Here is a 9574-nt window from a genome sequence, read left to right as displayed (position 1 = left end):
TTCGTAGAATTCGGTGTTAGAAGGGTATTTTAGTCATTTTGGACTCAGGGGTATTTTGGTCATTTTGAGGGCAGGGGTAATTTTGTAATTTTTGCCGAAGGTTATTTTTAGTGCTTAGTGAGGGTTTTATTTTACTAAGTGTTGGAGAGTGGGGTAATTATTTAGTTTACCGTTAAGTAACCGTTAGCGTTGTATTTTACCGTTAAGTGAGTAGTAACATTTTGGGTTAGAATAGAAATGGGTTAGGCCCATTAAAACATTGTGAGTTGAGCCCAATTGAGTAGAGATTATATAAACACTAGTTGGTAGTGAAATTGGGGTCTTACAAACATTCATTTCATTTCATTTCACAATTAGAGAGAGTTAGAGAGAAAAGCTCAAGAGGAGAAAAAGGGTTTTGAAGAGAAGGAACTAGAGAGAGCTAGGAGAGGCTAGAGAATCAAGGGTTGGAGCTAAAGTGAGGCACTAGCTAGTGATTGTGGAGAATTAAGGTAAGAGGGTTAGGCTTCACTCATAATTTCATAACTTTTCTCTTTTACCCATTTTCATGAAATTGATGAATTGGTTTTAATTGATGTAAATTCGTGCATAATTGTTGTTGTTATGTTTGAGAACATGATTAGTATGATAATTGTGTTGTTGTTGTTGAATTTGTATGTCAAAATGAGTAGAAATGAGCATAGTATGTTTTTGGATGAAATTGATGAATTGTGAAGTTGTGGTTGATGAATTATGAATGGATTCATGCTCAATTGTTGTTGTTGATGATTTGAATCATGTTGTTGTTAATTTGATACAATGGGTATCATTAATTGTGAATTGGTGATGAGAATGGTTATGTTGTTGTTGAAAATGGTTGTTGTGAAAATTGGTTTTGATTAGAGAAGAAAACTTGTTGTTTTAAGAAAATGAATTTTCAAAGGTTTGTATAACTTATTCAAATGCCACGAAACGTGTGAGTTTGATGTGTTGGAGCCTCGGGTTATGCCTCGGATCACTTTTGACATTGAAGGGTTTTAAACATCCGATTTTGGGGCGAAAACGGCATAAACCCGCGGCCGAAACGCGCGAAAACGCACGTTGCGGAGCGCTGCGCCTGAGCTAGGGCGCTAGGCGCCCACACTCAGAGAGCTAGCGCTAGGCGCTACACTCCTGGCGCCAGGCGCCCTGCACAGGGCAACGCACCCGTTGTTCCGTGTTCGGGGGGTCGGGGGCAGTCGTGTAGGGGTCCGTAGCGACCGTTTGAAGGTGTTCTTCTACTGTTTTCACTTACTTTTCAACTGGAACATACTTGGCTTTGTTGAATGTTCGAATTTTCAAATGGTTTGAAACTTGTGATTTTCCTCAAACGACTTAGGCTAATTTTTGGAATTAAGGCTTGTTTGCTTATAATTGGCCTAGGCTCTTGCTTGTATGATTTTAAAAAAAAGTAGTTGTGATTGGTTCCATCAAGTCTTAGCTTGTTTTGCTTGAAAATGAGAGTTTTTGTGAAAAATGATAAAGTGAGACGAACTTTGAGTTTTTATTGAATTTGTCACGTTTGGCCGATGAATTGCTTATGTAATCTCTATTACACGCATATGTGACTTGTGAGAATACATGGCATAGGCAATTGAGCTTGTTTACTTGGTTTTGACCCAAATGTTCAATTAACTTAATGTTGTGATTTTGAGAGACGAACTTAACTAGAAATGACCTTGAGAATTAATTGATGGTGAATCCTTTATGGAGAGTTATTATATGTTATGTGGAGATGATTGGTGGTGTATATTTGTGTGACAACTATATGTTGCTTGTGTTGTGGATGTTGTTGGCAATTGTATATATGTTATGTGGTGGTGAATTGTTGTTAATTGCATATATACAAGTTTTGGTGATGGTGAGGTGATTATTGTTTGTGTGAACATATGCATTTGTAGTTGGGTCATATGTTCATGCATACATGACTGATGGTGGTGGATTTTATATCCAATTCAGGTGATTACGATGTTTCTGTTGCATCGGAGGTGACGACCTTGAGGTGTTTGGTACCACATGCATCTAGATGAGTCTAGAGACATTGCATAAACTGTTGGTGGATTGAATTGCATTAAGATGTGTTTTGATGGTTGATTATTGCTAATTGTACTTGCGGATTGAATTGTTAATTGTTGATTGACAAGGTGAGGTTGTGATATGTGTATGATACACTTGTGGATATGAACTTGATATAATGATATTGAATGATCTTGGATTGCTTATATGATGTGAATATTGAGGAACTATGTATGAATTGTCATTCTTTATCCTTGACTATATCTTTCATTTTCAAAGTTCTTATTAATCTTATATGGATTATGATGATGTAATGCTAACCCTCGGTGGTTTACCACCTACCTTTCCGTATGGACGGGTAGATGGAGTGCAGGATGCTTAGTCTGTTTTGCTTGATGATGCCGAGGAGTGGAGTTCCTCTTTATTTGCAAGTGTCTAGATTAGGGCTCTGATCTAGGATAGTTCTTGCACGTTGCTTTATTGACTATGTACTTTGGAGTTGAGATATTGTTGTATTTGAGATATGGAGGATATATTTTATTATATTGAGATTTGGGAGTTGTTTATGTATTATATATATTATATATATATATATATATATATATATATATATGTTCCGCTGCTATGTGATGTGACATGATCTTTATGCATGTATGTATTGTGGTTTATTCGAAGACGTAGCATCTATTTCTAGAATATGTTTGTATATTCGCGCGTTTTACCGCTTATTAGAAATAGGGTGTTACAAGTTGGTATCAGAGCCGTGGTTAGTCTTGTCCAGACTAGTAGACTAGTGTTTGTTGATTTACCCTGTTAGTATGCGAATGGTAATGAGTTGCCTTCGGTACTTGTTCTTGGGTTGTTGTGCTGTTGTTCTTATCTATTGGTTGGTTTTGTGTAGAAGTGAGATGGCTGGTGGTCGAGATGATGCGGCGATTGCTCAGGCTTTGGCTTCGATGGCTCAGGTGTTGGCTCAGGCTAATGAGCAAGCGGCAGTGGGTCATCGTGATCCTGGTGAGGCTGAGGAGCGAAGGTTGGATCGTTTCTTACGAAACAGTCCGCCGACGTTCAAGGGTAGATATGACCCGGATGGAGCTCAGAGTTGGGTGCAAGCCATGGAGAGGATCTTCCGTGCTATGGTGACTAGTGAGGACCAGAAGGTCAGGTTGGCTACTCATATGCTTGCAGAGGAGGCTGAGTATTGGTGGACCAATGCTAAGGGAAGGCTTGAGGCTGGTGGAGCTGTGACTTGGGCTAGGTTCAAGACTGAGTTTTTGAGGAAGTGCTTTCCTGAGGATTTGAGGACTAAGAAGGAAGTGGAATTCTTGAACTTGAAGCAAGAGAACCGTTCAGTGGCTAAGTATGCGGCAAAGTTTGAGGAGCTTTCGAGGTTTTGCCCGTACATCAATGCGGAGGATACTATGGTCTCTAAGTGTGTAAAGTTTGAGAGTGGCTTGAGGCCCGACATTACCAGTATATGTGTATTCAGGAGATACGAGATTTTCATACTTTGGTGCATAAGTGTCGTATGTTTGATGATGCTGGAAGGGCTAAGGTTAATCACTACAAGGCTCAGAATGAGAAGAAAGGAAAGGGGCATGGATTTGGGAAGCCGTACAACAAAGACAAAGGCAAGAAGAGAGAATCTGGTGGGGGCTCTAAGGTGAATGTTGCTGAGGTGAGGTGCTACAAGTGTGGCACATTGGGTCATTTTGCTAATGATTGCAAGAGTGGTGAGAAGTGCTACAAGTGTGGAGAAGCAGGTCACAAGGCTGCTGAGTGCAAGAAAGAGATCACTTGCTACAATTGTGGTGAGAAGGGCATATCAGTACTAAGTGTACCAAGCCGAAGAAGGCGGCGGGGAAGGTGTTTGCATTGAATGCGGAAGAGGTGGAGCATCCTGATAATCTCATCTGAGGTATGTGTTTTATCAATAGTACTCCTTTGATTGCAATTATTGATATTGGTGCTACTCATTCTTTTATCGCGGCGAGTTGTGTTGAGCGTTTGGGTTTGGTTGTGACTCCGTTGTCTCGAGGGATGGTTATTGATACCCCGGCTAGTGGTTCAGTGACTACTTCTTTAGTGTGTGCTAAGTGTCCTGTTAGTTTTGGTAATGTTGACTTTGAGTTGGATCTTGTGTGTCTTCCGTTGAAGCATATGGACGTAATTTTTGGTTTGGATTGAATGTTGACTTTTGGTGTTAACATTAATTGTTTAACCAAGAGTATAACGTTTTCTAAACCGGTAGCTGAAGAAGGCGGAAGGTTCTTAACCGCGGAGCAAGTGAAGAAGTCCTTGGATGGCGAAGCTTGTGTGTTCATGATGTTTGCTTCCTTGAAGGAGAGTAGTGAGAAAGGAGTTGGTGATTTGCCGGTAGTGCAAGAATTTCCAGAAGTTTTTCCGGACGACATTACCGAGTTACCACCGAAGAGAGAGGTTGAGTTTGCAATTGATTTGGTGCCTGGAACGAGTCCTATTTCGATTGCGCCTTATCAGATGTCTGCATCAGAATTGGGTGAGTTGAAGAAACAGTTGGAAGAGTTGCTCGAGAAACAGTTTATCAGGCCGAGTGTTTCTCCGTGGGGAGCTCCTGTGTTGTTGGTTAAGAAGAAAGATGGAAGCATGAGGTTGTGTGTGGATTATCGGCAGTTGAACAAGGTGACAATCAAGAATCGGTATCCGCTTCCGAGGATTGATGATTTGATGGATCAGTTGGTTGGTGCGGAAGTGTTTAGCAAGATTGATTTGAGATCAGGATATCATCAGATTAGAGTGAAGGCGGAAGATATATCCAAAACTGCGTTCAGAACGAGGTATGGACACTATGAGTATTCTGTGATGCCATTTGGAGTGTCTAATGCGCCAGGTGTCTTCATGGAATACATGAATAGGATATTTCATCCTTTTCTAGACCGTTTTGTGGTGGTGTTTATAGATGATATTTTGGTGTATTCGAAATCTGAAGAAGAGCATGCCGAGCATTTGAGGATTGTGTTGGGAGTCTTGAAGGAGAAGAAGTTGTTTGCTAAGTTGTCGAAGTGTGAGTTTTGGTTGCGGGAAGTGAGTTTCCTTGGTCATGTGATTTCTAAAGGTGGTATTGCCGTGGATCCGTCGAAGGTTGATGCAGTGTTGCAGTGGGAATCACCTAAGTCTGTTTTTGAGGTTAGAAGCTTTCTTGGATTGGCAGGTTATTATCGGAGGTTCATTGAGGGATTCTCTAAGTTGGCGTTGCCATTGACGCAGTTGACTCGGAAAGGGCAAGCCTATGTTTGGGATGCTAAGTGTGAGAAGAGTTTCCAAGAGTTGAAGAAGAGGTTGACTTCGGCTCCAGTGTTGATTTTGCCGAATCCGAAGGAATCTTTTGTTGTGTATTGTGATGCTTCCAAGATGGGTCTTGGTGGTGTGCTTATGCAGAATCGTCAGGTTGTGGCTTATGCTTCGAGGCAGTTGAAAGTGCATGAGAAGAATTATCCGACTCATGACTTGGAATTATCGGCTGTTGTGTATGTGTTGAAGATTTGGAGGCATTATCTGTATGGTTCTAAGTTTGAAGTGTTCAGTGACCATAAGAGTTTGAAGTATTTGTTTGACCAGAAAGAGTTGAATATGAGGCAGAGGAGATGGTTGGAGTATCTTAAGGATTTTGACTTCCAGTTGAGCTATCATCCTGGAAAGGCCAATGTTGTTGCTGATGCTTTGAGTAGGAAGTCGCTGCATATGTCTACTTTGATGGTGAAAGAGTTGGAGTTGATTGAGCAATTTCGAGACTTGAGTTTGGTTAGTGAGTTAACGCCGGATGGTATGTGGTTGGGAATGTTGAAGCTGACAAGTAATATTCTGGAGGAGATCAAGAATGGTCAGAAGGAAGATTTGGAACTTGTAGATCGAGTGGTGTTGGTTAATCAAGGCAAAGGTGGAGACTTTAGATTGGATGAGAACGGTGTTTTGATGTTTCGTGATCGTGTTTGTGTGCCAAGTGTTCTTGAGCTTAAGAGACAGATTTTGGAAGAAGGTCATAGAAGTAGTTTGAGTATTCATCCAGGAGCGACTAAGATGTATCAAGATTTGAAGAGGTTGTTTTGGTGGCCTGGAATGAAGAAAGAGATTGCAGAGTTTGTGTATGCTTGTTTGGTTTGTCAGAAGTCTAAGATTGAACATCAGAAACCGTCGGGTTTGATGCAACTGTTGTTTGTGCCAGAGTGGAAGTGGGATAGTATATCAATGGACTTTGTTGGAGCGTTGCCGAAGACTGTTAAGGGTTTTGATTCTATTTGGGTGATTGTTGATCGGTTGACGAAGTCGGCACATTTTGTTCCTATCAAGACCGGTATGTCTGTGGCAAAGTTGGCCGAGGTCTACATTGAGCAGATTGTTAGATTGCATGGTATTCCTTCTAGTATTGTGTCGGATCGGGATCCGAGGTTTACTTCTAAGTTTTGGGAGAGTTTGCAAGTTGCTTTGGGAACTAAGTTAAGGTTGAGTTCTGCTTATCATCCCCAGACTGATGGTCAGACGGAGAGGACTATTCAGAGTTTGGAAGATTTGTTGAGAGCTTGTGTTTTGGAACAAGGTGTCAGTTGGGTTGAATGTTTACCGTTGATTGAGTTTACTTACAACAACAGTTTTCATTCTAGTATCGGAATGGCGCCGTTTGAAGCTTTGTATGGTCGAAGGTGTAGAACTCCTTTGTGTTGGTATGAGTCAGGAGAAAGTGCTTTGTTAGGACCGGAAGTTGTGCAAGAGACGACCGAGAAGGTTAAGATGATTCAAGAGAAGATGAAAGCGTCTCAGAGTAGACAGAAGAGTTATCATGATAAGAGGAGGAAGGATATTGAGTTTCAGGTTGGTGATCATGTGTTTTTGAGAGTGAATCCTGTAACTGGTGTTGGACGTGCTTTGAAGTGTCGGAAGTTAACTCCTCGTTTTGTTGGACCGTTTGAGATTGTTGAGAAGGTTGGGGTTGTAGCGTATCGGATTGCGTTACCGCCATCTTTGTCGAATCTTCATGATGTGTTTCATGTGTCTCAGTTGCGGAAGTATGTGTATGATGCGTCTCATGTGATTCAAGTGGATGATTTGGAAGTTAGAGATAATTTGACCGTTGAGACTTGGCCAGTTAGGATTGAGGATCGTGAAGTGAAGCGTCTGCGTGGCAAGGAGATCATTTTGGTTAAGGTGATTTGGGTTGGACCGACCGGTGAGAGTGCCACTTGGGAATCGGAGAGTAGGATGAAGATTTCGTATCCGGAGTTGTTTCCTTTAGGTAATTTTCGAGGGCGAAAATTCTTTTTAGTGGGGGAGAGTTGTAACAGCCCGATTTTTCGCTGGATATATTTTATTATTTATTTATTTATGTTTGTTATATGTGCTCTTATGTGATTAATTGCCTCTGTGTGTATTTTGGTTGGGATTCGTAGAATTCGGTGTTAGAAGGGTATTTTAGTCATTTTGGACTCAGGGGTATTTTGGTCATTTTGAGGGCAGGGGTAATTTTGTAATTTTTGCCGAAGGTTATTTTTAGTGCTTAGTGAGGGTTTTATTTTACTAAGTGTTGGAGAGTGGGGTAATTATTTAGTTTACCGTTAAGTAACCGTTAGCGTTGTATTTTACCGTTAAGTGAGTAGTAACATTTTGGGTTAGAATAGAAATAGGTTAGGCCCATTAAAACATTGTGAGTTGAGCCCAATTGAGTAGAGATTATATAAACACTAGTTGGTAGTGAAATTGGGGTCTTACAAACATTCATTTCATTTCATTTCACAATTAGAGAGAGTTAGAGAGAAAAGCTCAAGAGGAGAAAAAGGGTTTTGAAGAGAAGGAACTAGAGAGAGCTAGGAGAGGCTAGAGAATCAAGGGTTGGAGCTAAAGTGAGGCACTAGCTAGTGATTGTGGAGAATTAAGGTAAGAGGGTTAGGCTTCACTCATAATTTCATAACTTTTCTCTTTTACCCATTTTCATGAAATTGATGAATTGGTTTTAATTGATGTAAATTCGTGCATAATTGTTGTTGTTATGTTTGAGAACATGATTAGTATGATAATTGTGTTGTTGTTGTTGAATTTGTATGTCAAAATGAGTAGAAATGAGCACAGTATGTTTTTGGATGAAATTGATGAATTGTGAAGTTGTGGTTGATGAATTATGAATGGATTCATGCTCAATTGTTGTTGTTGATGATTTGAATCATGTTGTTGTTAATTTGATACATTGGGTATCATTAATTGTGAATTGGTGATGAGAATGGTTATGTTGTTGTTGAAAATGGTTGTTGTGAAAATTGGTTTTGATTAGAGAAGAAAACTTGTTGTTTTAAGAAAATGAATTTTCAAAGGTTTGTATAACTTATTCAAATGCCACGAAACATGTGAGTTTGATGTGTTGGAGCCTCGGGTTATGCCTCGGATCACTTTTGACATTGAAGGTTTTAAACATCCGATTTTGGGGCGAAAACGGCATAAACCCGCGGCCGAAACGCGCGAAAACGCACGTTGCGGAGCGCTGCGCCTGAGTTAGGGCGCTAGGCGCCCACACTCAGAGAGCTAGCGCTAGGCGCTACACTCCTGGCGCCAGGCGCCCTGCACAGGGCAACGTACCCGTTGTTCCGTGTTCGGGGGGTCGGGGGCAGTCGTGTAGGGGTCCGTAGCGACCGTTTGAAGGTGTTCTTGTACTGTTTTCACTTACTTTTCAACTGGAACATACTTGGCTTTGTTGAATGTTCGAATTTTCAAATGGTTTGAAACTTGTGATTTTCCTCAAACGACTTAGGCTAATTTTTGGAATTAAGGCTTGTTTGCTTATAATTGGCCTAGGCTCTTGCTTGTATGATTTTAAAAAAAAGTAGTTGTGATTGGTTCCATCAAGTCTTAGCTTGTTTTGCTTGAAAATGAGAGTTTTTGTGAAAAATGATAAAGTGAGACGAACTTTGAGTTTTTATTGAATTTGTCACGTTTGGCCGATGAATTGCTTATGTAATCACTATTACACGCATATGTGACTTGTGAGAATACATGGCATATGTAATTGAGCTTGTTTACTTGGTTTTGACCCAAATGTTCAATTAACTTAATGTTGTGATTTTGAGAGACGAACTTAACTAGAAATGACCTTGAGAATTAATTGATGGTGAATCCTTTATGGAGAGTTATTATATGTTATGTGGAGATGATTGGTGGTGTATATTTGTGTGACAACTATATGTTGCTTGTGTTGTGGATGTTGTTGGCAATTGTATATATGTTATGTGGTGGTGAATTGTTGTTAATTGCATATATACAAGTTTTGGTGATGGTGAGGTGATTATTGTTTGTGTGAACATATGCATTTGTAGTTGGGTCATATGTTCATGCATACATGACTGATGGTGGTGGATTTTATATCCAATTGAGGTGATTACGATGTTTTTGTTGCATCGGAGGTGACGACCTTGAGGTGTTTGGTACCACATGCATCTAGATGAGTCTAGAGACATTGCATAAACTGTTGGTGGATTGAATTGCATTAAGATGTGTTTTGATGGTTGATTATTGCTAATTGTAC

At 40.3% G+C, this 9574-nt stretch overlaps 1 long non-coding RNA gene across 1 annotated transcript; it reads left to right on the top strand.

Moving 5' to 3' along the window:
- Positions 1–201: 201 nt before the first annotated feature.
- On the top strand, positions 202–2702 carry LOC146954976 (uncharacterized). Its single transcript, XR_015007599.1, has 2 exons — positions 202–491; positions 2397–2702. It is a non-coding gene; the product is annotated as an uncharacterized LOC146954976 (long non-coding RNA).
- The last annotated feature ends 6872 nt before the right edge of the window (positions 2703–9574 follow it).

Source organism: Medicago sativa, chromosome 1, assembly GCF_051527215.1.
Source record: "Medicago sativa cultivar Bolivia chromosome 1, Bolivia_mono, whole genome shotgun sequence".
In the NCBI taxonomy this organism is placed as follows: domain Eukaryota; kingdom Viridiplantae; phylum Streptophyta; class Magnoliopsida; order Fabales; family Fabaceae; genus Medicago; species Medicago sativa.
Note: the sequence above shows the minus strand (reverse complement) of the source record. Positions and strands in the feature narration are given on the sequence as shown.